Source organism: Pteropus alecto, unplaced genomic scaffold, assembly GCF_000325575.1.
Source record: "Pteropus alecto unplaced genomic scaffold, ASM32557v1 scaffold19, whole genome shotgun sequence".
Taxonomy (NCBI): Eukaryota; Metazoa; Chordata; class Mammalia; order Chiroptera; family Pteropodidae; genus Pteropus; species Pteropus alecto.
The window spans coordinates 11,701-21,095 of NW_006442490.1; the positions used below are offsets into that span (position 1 = coordinate 11,701).

At 43.0% G+C, this 9,395-nt stretch overlaps 1 long non-coding RNA gene across 1 annotated transcript in view; it reads left to right on the forward strand.

The window, feature by feature from the left end:
* Positions 1–166: 166 nt before the first annotated feature.
* LOC112470899 overlaps positions 167–9,395 on the forward strand; it is an 11,895-nt gene continuing 2,666 nt past the window's right edge. Inside the window, exons 1-2 of the long non-coding RNA XR_003043063.1 lie at positions 167–489; positions 6,387–6,552. This is a non-coding gene — a long non-coding RNA (uncharacterized LOC112470899). The remainder of the gene's footprint in view (positions 490–6,386; positions 6,553–9,395) is intronic.

Consider the following 9,395-nt stretch of genomic DNA (forward strand, 5'->3'; position numbering starts at 1 on the left):
GCCTGAGAGGAGGAGGGTTGCGGTGGGGGCGGAGGCGTCAGAGGAAGCGGGCGGGGCTACCTACCGCTCGAGGAGGCGGGGTCAGAATCGGGGGGCGGGGCCGAGGCTTACCGAGGCGAGCCAACGGGGAGCGGCGGGGACCAGGGGAGGAGCCCAGTTCACCTGGCACTACGCAGTGAGGGAGGAGCCTGCTGCACGTGGGAACCACGGGGCCCCTCTTCTGGGGTTTGAGGAGTTCCACCTTTTCACCCCTTCAGCCCCAGGGAATCTTCGGCTGACCTTCGACTCTGGACGCCACTTGAGTGAGGTCCTGCGGACACATTTTCCTGTTTGCGGATGAATCTCTCAGCCAGAGAAGTATTGCACTGCTGGTTGTAGATGTGACCTTGCACCGTAATGGAAAAGCCCCAAATGTCATCCAACATAATCCAGAGCAGGATATTCAAGGAATAATGCACCACGACCAATTACTGTAAAGAAGGTTAAATGGTAAGAAATCTCTTAATTTGCTATGTTAGGAAGCCAAAAGAGGATTATCACTGTAGAAACCCAAAGACAAAAATAAGAGAAGTGGGATGCATTCCAAATGCGACTTTATACATGTTCTACGTAAGAATAAAGGAATGGAATAGCTAAGAGTGTCACCAGTTGGAAAGGAGGAGGGGAAATTAACCATCACTCATTATGTCTGAATTCATCTGTATTCATCTGAGTACAAAATCAATATAAATTCATCACCACCTTTCACACATACAGAAAATAACCAGTTAAAATATACAGTGGTGTTATATACCCTATTCAGAAAAGCAATTCAAAGGAAATAGTGCCTAGGAATGTTTGTTTGTTTGTTTGTTTGTTTGTTTTAATATATATTGAAAAAGCCACATTAAATGTTTTAAATGCTAAAGAGGGATACCAAAGAAGACTCACAAATGGTACAGTGTCCCCAGATGTAGGATAAGATGACTCAACATCATAAAGATGTTAAATTTCCCTAAGTCAAATGCACTTCCAACACCTGACTAGTGTTGGGGTCATGTCATGAGCCAATATTGTGTTTAATTCAATTATGTGCACTATTCTCCCCACCACCACCACCATTATTCTACCGAAGAAGCACCAAGGGGATTTTGTTTTGCTTAGACAAGCTGATTTTAGCGTTATGTGGGAGAATAAACAACCACACTGTGTGTAAATGTTTGAAACATAAGGATAATGAGGGATGACTTGCTTCAACAGATACTCACAAATATATTATCATTTATTAGTTTATTTTTATTGTCTTTTTCCCCCTGACTAAAATACAGGATGCTGGCAACTTCAGTAAATGCCCCGGGAATAGGGCTTTCTTTTTCAGTAAATGCCCCGGGAATAGGGCTTTCCCACAGCTAGCTCCCAATCAGGGAGCTGAGAATGAGTCTTTTTCAGAGAGCTGTGACAGGTCAGATAATGACAGTGGTCTAGGTTGGGCCTTTTCAACTCCATCTGCCATATCCACATGTTTGCACCATGAGACTTTCTTTCACTAGCACCTGCCTGTACCCGAATTGCCCTCATCAGACTTCAGCCTGCCTACCTCATGGCCTCATCACCATGCCTTTGCCCAGCGCCTTGAGAACCAACCCCAGATATCCAGGATAAGATTCCTTTCCTCCCCACTGGGCTCCACATGGAGCACGCCTCAGCCACCCTCTCTGCCTTAGCCTCCCACGCTGGCAGATCATGGCAAAGGAGTCCATGACAGGGACTCCCTCCTTCTTCAGTGGGTGTGTTTAAGCACAGGTTAGACACAGCTTAAGAGGTGAGGACCCCGAGAAGAAAGATTCATTTGATGCGAACAGCAAGAAGGAATTTATCTGCTGAGGTGGACTACCCACGGTCAACCAAGGGCCCAAATTTTATAAAGAATAAGAGCCTAGCAGGCATTTGCTGACAGGGGCCTCTCACATACTCTGTACACTGGAAAGAACCTCAGACTGAACTCTCGGCTTCCTGCACTATGTCCCGTTCGTTTACACTGCCTGAGTCAACCACTGCAGGGAAACTCTGGTTGCTGTCTTTCCTGTCCAATCAGAACTGTGTGACTTGGGCACCTCATTTACTTAAAATGGACCTAACTGAAAACCTAGACAAGAACTATGAAAGACGGCATCCTTTTTGTCTCGTGGAACACAGTTTAGCTTGCTACCTGAATCTGTGTCTCCTGGGCTGCAGCTCCTGTTTTGCTCAAATAAATACCTTTTATTCTTTATTACAGTCTAAAATTAATTTTGGTTTACAGAGGTAAATAGTGGACTGAAAGATATGTCATAAGAAAATATCCAGAATGAAGCACAGAAAGGTAAACAGATGAAAAATACAGCTAAGGTAAGACAGGCGGAGGATATAGTATGAAAAGAGTTTGAAGAGGACTAGACAATATTTCATTGGAGTTTGAGAAGAGGAGAAGAGATAGAATGAAGCAAAAGGAATATTAGAACAGATATTATCTGAGAACAAACATCTAGCATAGAAAGATGAAAACAATCTACATCTAAGCACATCTTAGGACAATTATTGAAAACCAAAGACAAATAGAAAAATTCTAAAGCCTTCAGTGGAATAAAAGCAAATTACCTTCATAGTAGCAATAATTAGCCTGACAGCTGACTTCTCAATAGTAAAAAAGAAAGAAACCAAAAGAAAATGAAATATTATCTTCTATGTGATAAAATAAAATAATTCCCAATGAAAAAATCCTGTGCCCTGCCAAAATATACTTCAAGAATGAAGATGAAATAAAGATATTTCTATATGAAAAAAAAAAAAAAGAGAAAACCCTGAGAGAATTTATCACCAGCATAATAGTAGTTAAAGGAAATACTAACAGATAGTCCTCAGGCAGAAGAAAAAAATTTAAGTGAGTGAAAATTAATGAACTGTAAAAATATGGGGGCAGATCTGAGTGAATGCTGCCTTAAGGGTTTTAAAAACACAAGAAACAAGCCATGACCCACTGTATCTTAGCTTCTGCACCCCCTGACTCCGTCTTTATGTCTCACTTCTTGCTATCAGTGGGTGAGCAACAGCCTTAAAATCTAAGTATTTCTTGGGGTTCTGGGCTGGCTTTCTTCTCAGCCCATCCTCAGGAGATCTCATTTACTGCAGGGACTCCCACGTTGAACCTCTTGCAAGTAAAGGACTCCCGGCTCCGGGTCTTTCTTCTTTCCTAAATTCCAGACTGTATTTCCATTCTACTTACTGTTCATCTTCATTTTGAATATCACCGACACCTCAAAATTGTTGCAACATGACCTCTTTACCTTTCCTTCTCTTTACCTTACCTTTCCTTCCTGAAATTGTTCTGCCCTGTGTCTCTTTTCTCACTTGGTGGGACCACCATCCTTCCAGGCAGCAGTGTCATCAAACTTGTAGTAGCCCTTGACTCTTTGACGTCCCTTTTTTCACATACTGGCCACTGCACACACACTGCAGTCCATGTTTACCCATGTTTTTCATTTAATCTTCACTGCACTTTTAGGAGCTTCGGCATTCACTACCATCCACTTGGACTAACAACCTTCTTACAACTAAATGGCCTCCCTTTCTCTGGTGACTCCCTGTTTTGATCTGTTCTGCACAGTGACAGCTAAACGATAGATTTGAAAGGCAAATTAGATCTTGTTATTCAAGGCCTCGAACTCTCTAAGGAGTCTGGAGCATCCAACCCAGGTTTCTTTGCTCTAGGCCGCTCCCCACCCACCCCCTATCTTTTGCCACTTACATCATTAGCTCTCTTTTCCAATCCGACCATAATATGCATTCTTTCCTGAGAAGGCCATGTGTTTCACACTCCTGCTCCTCTGCACTTTCCCCTCCTTAATCCTTTACCCTGCCTCCTCTCTCTCCTGCACCACATCAACACTTCAGCCTGCCGCACTTTCTTGTCAGACTAGCCTAAGGTAGTCAAACAAATCTTCAAGAGCACTTTGTCGATTCCTCTATCAGAACACCATCCACATTGCACCTTCTGGTTAAACCAGTGAGTGGAGGAGAGAGTTTATGAAATCCTCGAGGGGAAGCATTTCTGGAGCTCTCCCAATGAAAGGGACTATTTCAGTATCTCCTTATGTGCTTTTTGAACCTTCCTATATGTTGTGCTATATACTGAGCTACATTACATCAGAAAAGAATAAGCTATTAGCTGAGAAATTGTAAACTGGTGTTAAACTTAGGAGAGACGAGACGTATACGTGAAGAAGTTGTACAGGACCTGATGTATTCATCAGCATAGAGCCATTAGCATAGACAAAAGTAACGCACTGCGGAACAAAAAATTGGTTAACTGGACAATGTGTTGTAAGGCGTGGATTATGTGATACGAATGGTAAGTAGAAAAGGAATTAGAGAAAGCAGATTGGTGTCAGTTGGGATGACATGGGAAAGTGTCCAGGAAGGAGGTGGTATGACCAGAGACATGCATGACAATGAAAAAACAATCACAGTTGACTTCATATGAAAGCTTAGTACGTGCCAGGCACTAGTCTAAATGCTTTGCTTTAACTCACCGAATGTTATGGCAGTCCAATGATGTAATTCTCATTGGTATCCTAATTTTACCGATGATGAAACTGAGACACACGTGCGCGCGCGCGCGCGCACACACACACACACACACACTCCACAATGAAGGACACAAAAAACAACAAGGTAGGGAATAACTGTGATATGAATTCAAACAGCATACCTCCAGCCCATGTACTTAACCACTATCCATAGTGCATAGTAGATAAGAAGTGATTATTTTTCACAGACAGGCTATGGACATGATTTGAAGTATAGATGGGACAAGAGTGAACTGTGACCATAGATCGAGGGGACATAGGTTATCTGAGAGATAGAACCTGTGTGGCATTGGTCGTCATATGCCGAGTATTAAGAGGATCCAGCGTGTGTCCATCTGCTGAGGCCAGCCAGAGGGAGAAGCTTGGTAACACATGAGGAAAGAGCTGAGAGATCCTGAGACAGGATTCACATCTATCTCTTTTGTCTTCCTTCTCTTCCCTCCCCATGTGGATTAAGTTCCCAGATCCATCCCTTCACTGATTTCTGAACAAAGCCTGCAACAACTCTCCTGCCATCTGGATCTTTGTCAAAGTCTTACCCCAAGCCCCCAACTCTGGAGGAACTCACCTATCTTTCTCCGAGCTTGCAAAGAAGCAGCCAGACTCTATTAGATAGTCACCTATGTGGGCCCATTGCTGTGTTCTTAGCACTGCGCAGTAATCTGGCCGTATGTCTCTGGTGTTTTAGCTTCCTAAACCATAGTTTGGAACTGAATTTAACCAATTTCATGTTGCTGTTTCTTCATATTTCCTCTTGGAGAACTATGAGACCATCTCTCTCAGCTACTGTTGGATGTTGACGATATTCCAGGGGTGGGTAGGGCGACATCATGAATAATTACATAACGTGACCCAGTGATGATGTGATTCACCTACCACAGTTGGGAGCAGTCGAGTTCAACGTTGAAGATAGTCATCCCTAGGTGAGCTGCATATCCCTGTTTGAGTGGCTGTAAAATTCACTTAGCAGATGGCCTCCTGAAAAGGAGTAGGCTTCCAGTCTCAACTTAATCATGAAACATGGTGTCCTTTCCAGACAAGATCTGAAGCCAGTTACCTTTCATCCTATAGCAACAGAAGAAATCGTTACTCTGCAGATGGCGGTGGGGCATAAAATGAGGGAAGGAGCCAGAGAAGAAGTGAAGCTGCTTGTGCCTAAGTCTTGAAAGTGGGAAGGGTTGTGGGATTTCCACAGACAAAGGGAAGACAGGATAGGATATGGAAATCCTGAAAAGGGCGGTTGGGGGCTGTTTGAATTAATCGCTGAGGCCAATTCTGGGAGGCCGCTATGAGCGACCTTGTCATTGGTTTTCCTTGTCTTTCTTTTGCAACCTGAACTGACTTGCCAAAATTCCAAGTACAAACTTTGGGTCCTTCGCACTGTGCCCAGGCCAGCACTATCTGATTCCAGACCTCACATGAGTCCCCTGGTTCCCCTGATGTCTCCCCATGTACCCGTCTAAGAGCAAAGAAGAACTAACATTTACCTGTAGGCATGGGAGAAGTAAAGCATGGAAAGCTCTGTGGAGGAGGGTGCAGTTGAACTAGGCCTGGGTAAACCTGGTCAGCAAGATTTCCAGAATCTGAAATGACAGGAAATAGAGACTATGATAATGTGTAAAGGCCTGAGTAGTAGAGGTGCACATTGAAGAATGGGCATAGATGTAAAAGTGATAGCAATATAAGCGAAGGTGAGTTGTTTTGGTTGAGCCTTGAGCTATGGGCAGCGTTTCCACTCATAGATCTGGAGAGAGTGGACAGTCTCCCTGTCAATCATTGCAGGTCCTCCAATGACGATGTGTGAAGGCGGGGCCATAGGAGGATGGCAAAGGAGCCCTGCTACGCGACCTAGCTCATTAAAATCTGGATTGTACACTTGCGGCTTCCGTGGACGGTTACCGCTAGTGCCGAGGGAACATGGCGGCTCCCCGTACCGCGATCTCAAAATGTAAGTTTACTTCACTTTATTTCGTAATTGGCTTTCTGTAGTGTGATTTTGAGAGACTCGGGTAGATGGTGTGTCCTGATGTACTTTGACAGGTATGTCTCATGTGCTCCTGGATTGATGACAGGGAATGTCCGTTGGCCGCGTTGGCGCAGTGTTGTGCTTTATGTATCAACATGATGGGTCTTCCAGATCATTTTGGTGTTTTTAAGTGTGGGTCTTGAACGCCCCCATTCGTGGTCTTAAGTGGTGGGTGGGTGGGTGGATGTGTGTGTGTGTGTGTGTGTGTGGCGTTTGCTGCTTAAAATGAGGAAATGGCTAGTGCTTTTGGCTGAGTCGGTTGTGCGTCCAGGACATCACAGTGACGGTGGGCCGCCAGGGAGCTGATTTTGCCGTTTATTTTACAATGTTGTTGGGTGGACATTGTTGCCGGGTATTTGTTTAAATCTTGGTCTTGGCCATTTTCCTGAGATTTCTTAGCAGTGACAAGATTTCTATCATCCTCGACCCGAAAAGAGAAAGTAAGGCCTTGAGGAGTGTGAGTGCATTTTTGACAGCTGCTGGCCGCTTTGCTGCCTTGGAGCACAGTATTTTTGTTTCGTTTAATAACATGACTGTATGTTTAATGTCATTTGTTTGGTTTGATTTCGGAATCGGCCTTCTTCATATGTTGCCTTTAAAAAGGAAAAAAAAATCCTGACAATTTCCGTGTGAAAATGGGTAAACAGCGGCCTGGTTGGCTCCGGGGTTGTTGACTGACCATCGGAATCTCCTTCAGTTACCATTGAATGCTGTTGTGCACTTGTATATAATGTACTTGTGTATTTAATATCGTCGTATTCAACCAAGAGTGGTCCAGGCGCCTTTCTTTTTGTGCTTTTCCCACAAAACAGGTTGTGTTGTTTGCAATTTTAGAATAAGGAAAATAGCAGTTTGGTCGGCAAGACCTTGTCGCTTTAAGTCCCTGAAGGGAATCAATCACCCTCCGCCAGGTATTCTGTTTCTTGTTTTATTTTATAATATAATATAACATAGTATAATGGTGCGCTCTTTTCCCTCTTTCATTACATTGCAGTCATTTGAATTTGTTTAATTTTTATTTTCGCCGTGTTTCATAAATATTCTTCACATGAAAGTGTATTCAGTGTGCACTTTGGGAAATGAATTGTCCCGCTGGGCACTGGAAAGTTTTACAAACTCTGAATACCCCGGAGTCGCTCCTGTCAGGCATTTAATTTAATTTTACATGCTCATCCTCGGGGATTCAATTAAATTTTGGTTCTGGCGCTACTCACAAATTTCCTTTAAATGGTTCGGTGTAAATTTTTATCAACAGGGGAGGAATTTAACATCTGATTGAGCGCCTTTACGTTTATAATATACTTGCGTGTTTGACATAAGTTATTTTGTTAAATTCTGGCCTTGTTCTTTATAAATTTTCTTAAAAATGAACGTTTTGAAGTACTCTCGATTTACAGTGTAGAGCAATCAGTTGGCTGAGTCCTTGGCGTTTTACGACAGTGAATGCTCTCGTTAACCATGTCGTTATCCGCCGTTAACACAGTCCGGGATTTTGTTTTGTAGAAAAAAATTGTGTTTGGTATCATTTTATTCTAGTAAATGCGGGTCCTGGCCCTTTTCATAAGCTTTGCGTTAAAGATTTTCACGTTCCTTTCAATTTACAAATGAGGAAAAGGTGGTTTTAATTGTCTTTGTGCTTCTTGCTTTGCGACAGTTAGTGGCTTCAAGCGGCTCGCTAACCTAACCTTTCATTTTATTTTACCATTAAAATTTTAAATTTGTTGAAAAGCTAGTTTTTGTGTCTCTTATTTCATATACCTACTAAAAATAAAGGAATTTTCATTTTCAATGTAAAAATAAAAATACACACATTGGCGGAGCGTTTGTTGTTTTACCACAGTGAATTCCGGGAAGTGCCGGTCACCGGCCACCACCGGACTTCATTTAGGATCTTTGGGGATTTCATATCTGCTAATAATTGCATGTTGAATGTGACGTTATTCAACCCAATTCCGATCTTAGTCTTTTCATGCATTTCCTTTGAAAATCGTGGAGCATTTTCAATTTACATATAAGGAAATTCACCCCCAGGATGAGTGCTCTCTGTTCTCTAGGAGTGAAGGGCCCTGCCGGTCATGTGCATACTTTTGAGTATTATTTTAGAACCGTACTTGTGCATTTAATGTATTGATATTTCTTTAAATGTTGGCCTAGGTCCTCCTTCCCAAGTGTTCTCCCGTGGAAACCAATGTTTTGTGCAGTTTTTCTTCACACACACAAAAAAGGAGGATATGCCCGTTTATGTGCTGACCCGTCTGGCCCAGGGCAACAACTATCCTCCTTGTTTGAAGTCCTGGGCCATACTGCACATGCTACTCCCCGCCCCCAACCTGCCATCGCAGACAGTGCTGCCCTCACCTCCTAGACCACCAGTGCTGGCCGTGCCTTAATGCCTCTAGTGCTAGCACATTGGCTTAAAAAAGAGGCAGCGCCCATCGTGTGACACCTAGCGTGTATGCAAGAGGAGAAGTATATTAAAGGAAAACTGTTGTGTTATCCAAAACCCTAAGGACCCTAATCACTGAGAGTAACCTGATACTTGGTGTTAAATAAAATAGTTACTTCCTTTTGATAATGGTGATAGTTGCCTTTTTCGCTGGTTGATTCTGGATACTGATTCACATTATGTGTATTATCTCATGTAGAAATGATTTAATGCCTTATAGTGGGGAAACATTGATGATCTCTAAATCCACCTTGATTACTTTTAGCAATGTGAAAGATTCATCGCTGGTGTTTGGGTTGTAGTTTATCTGTGTCATTGG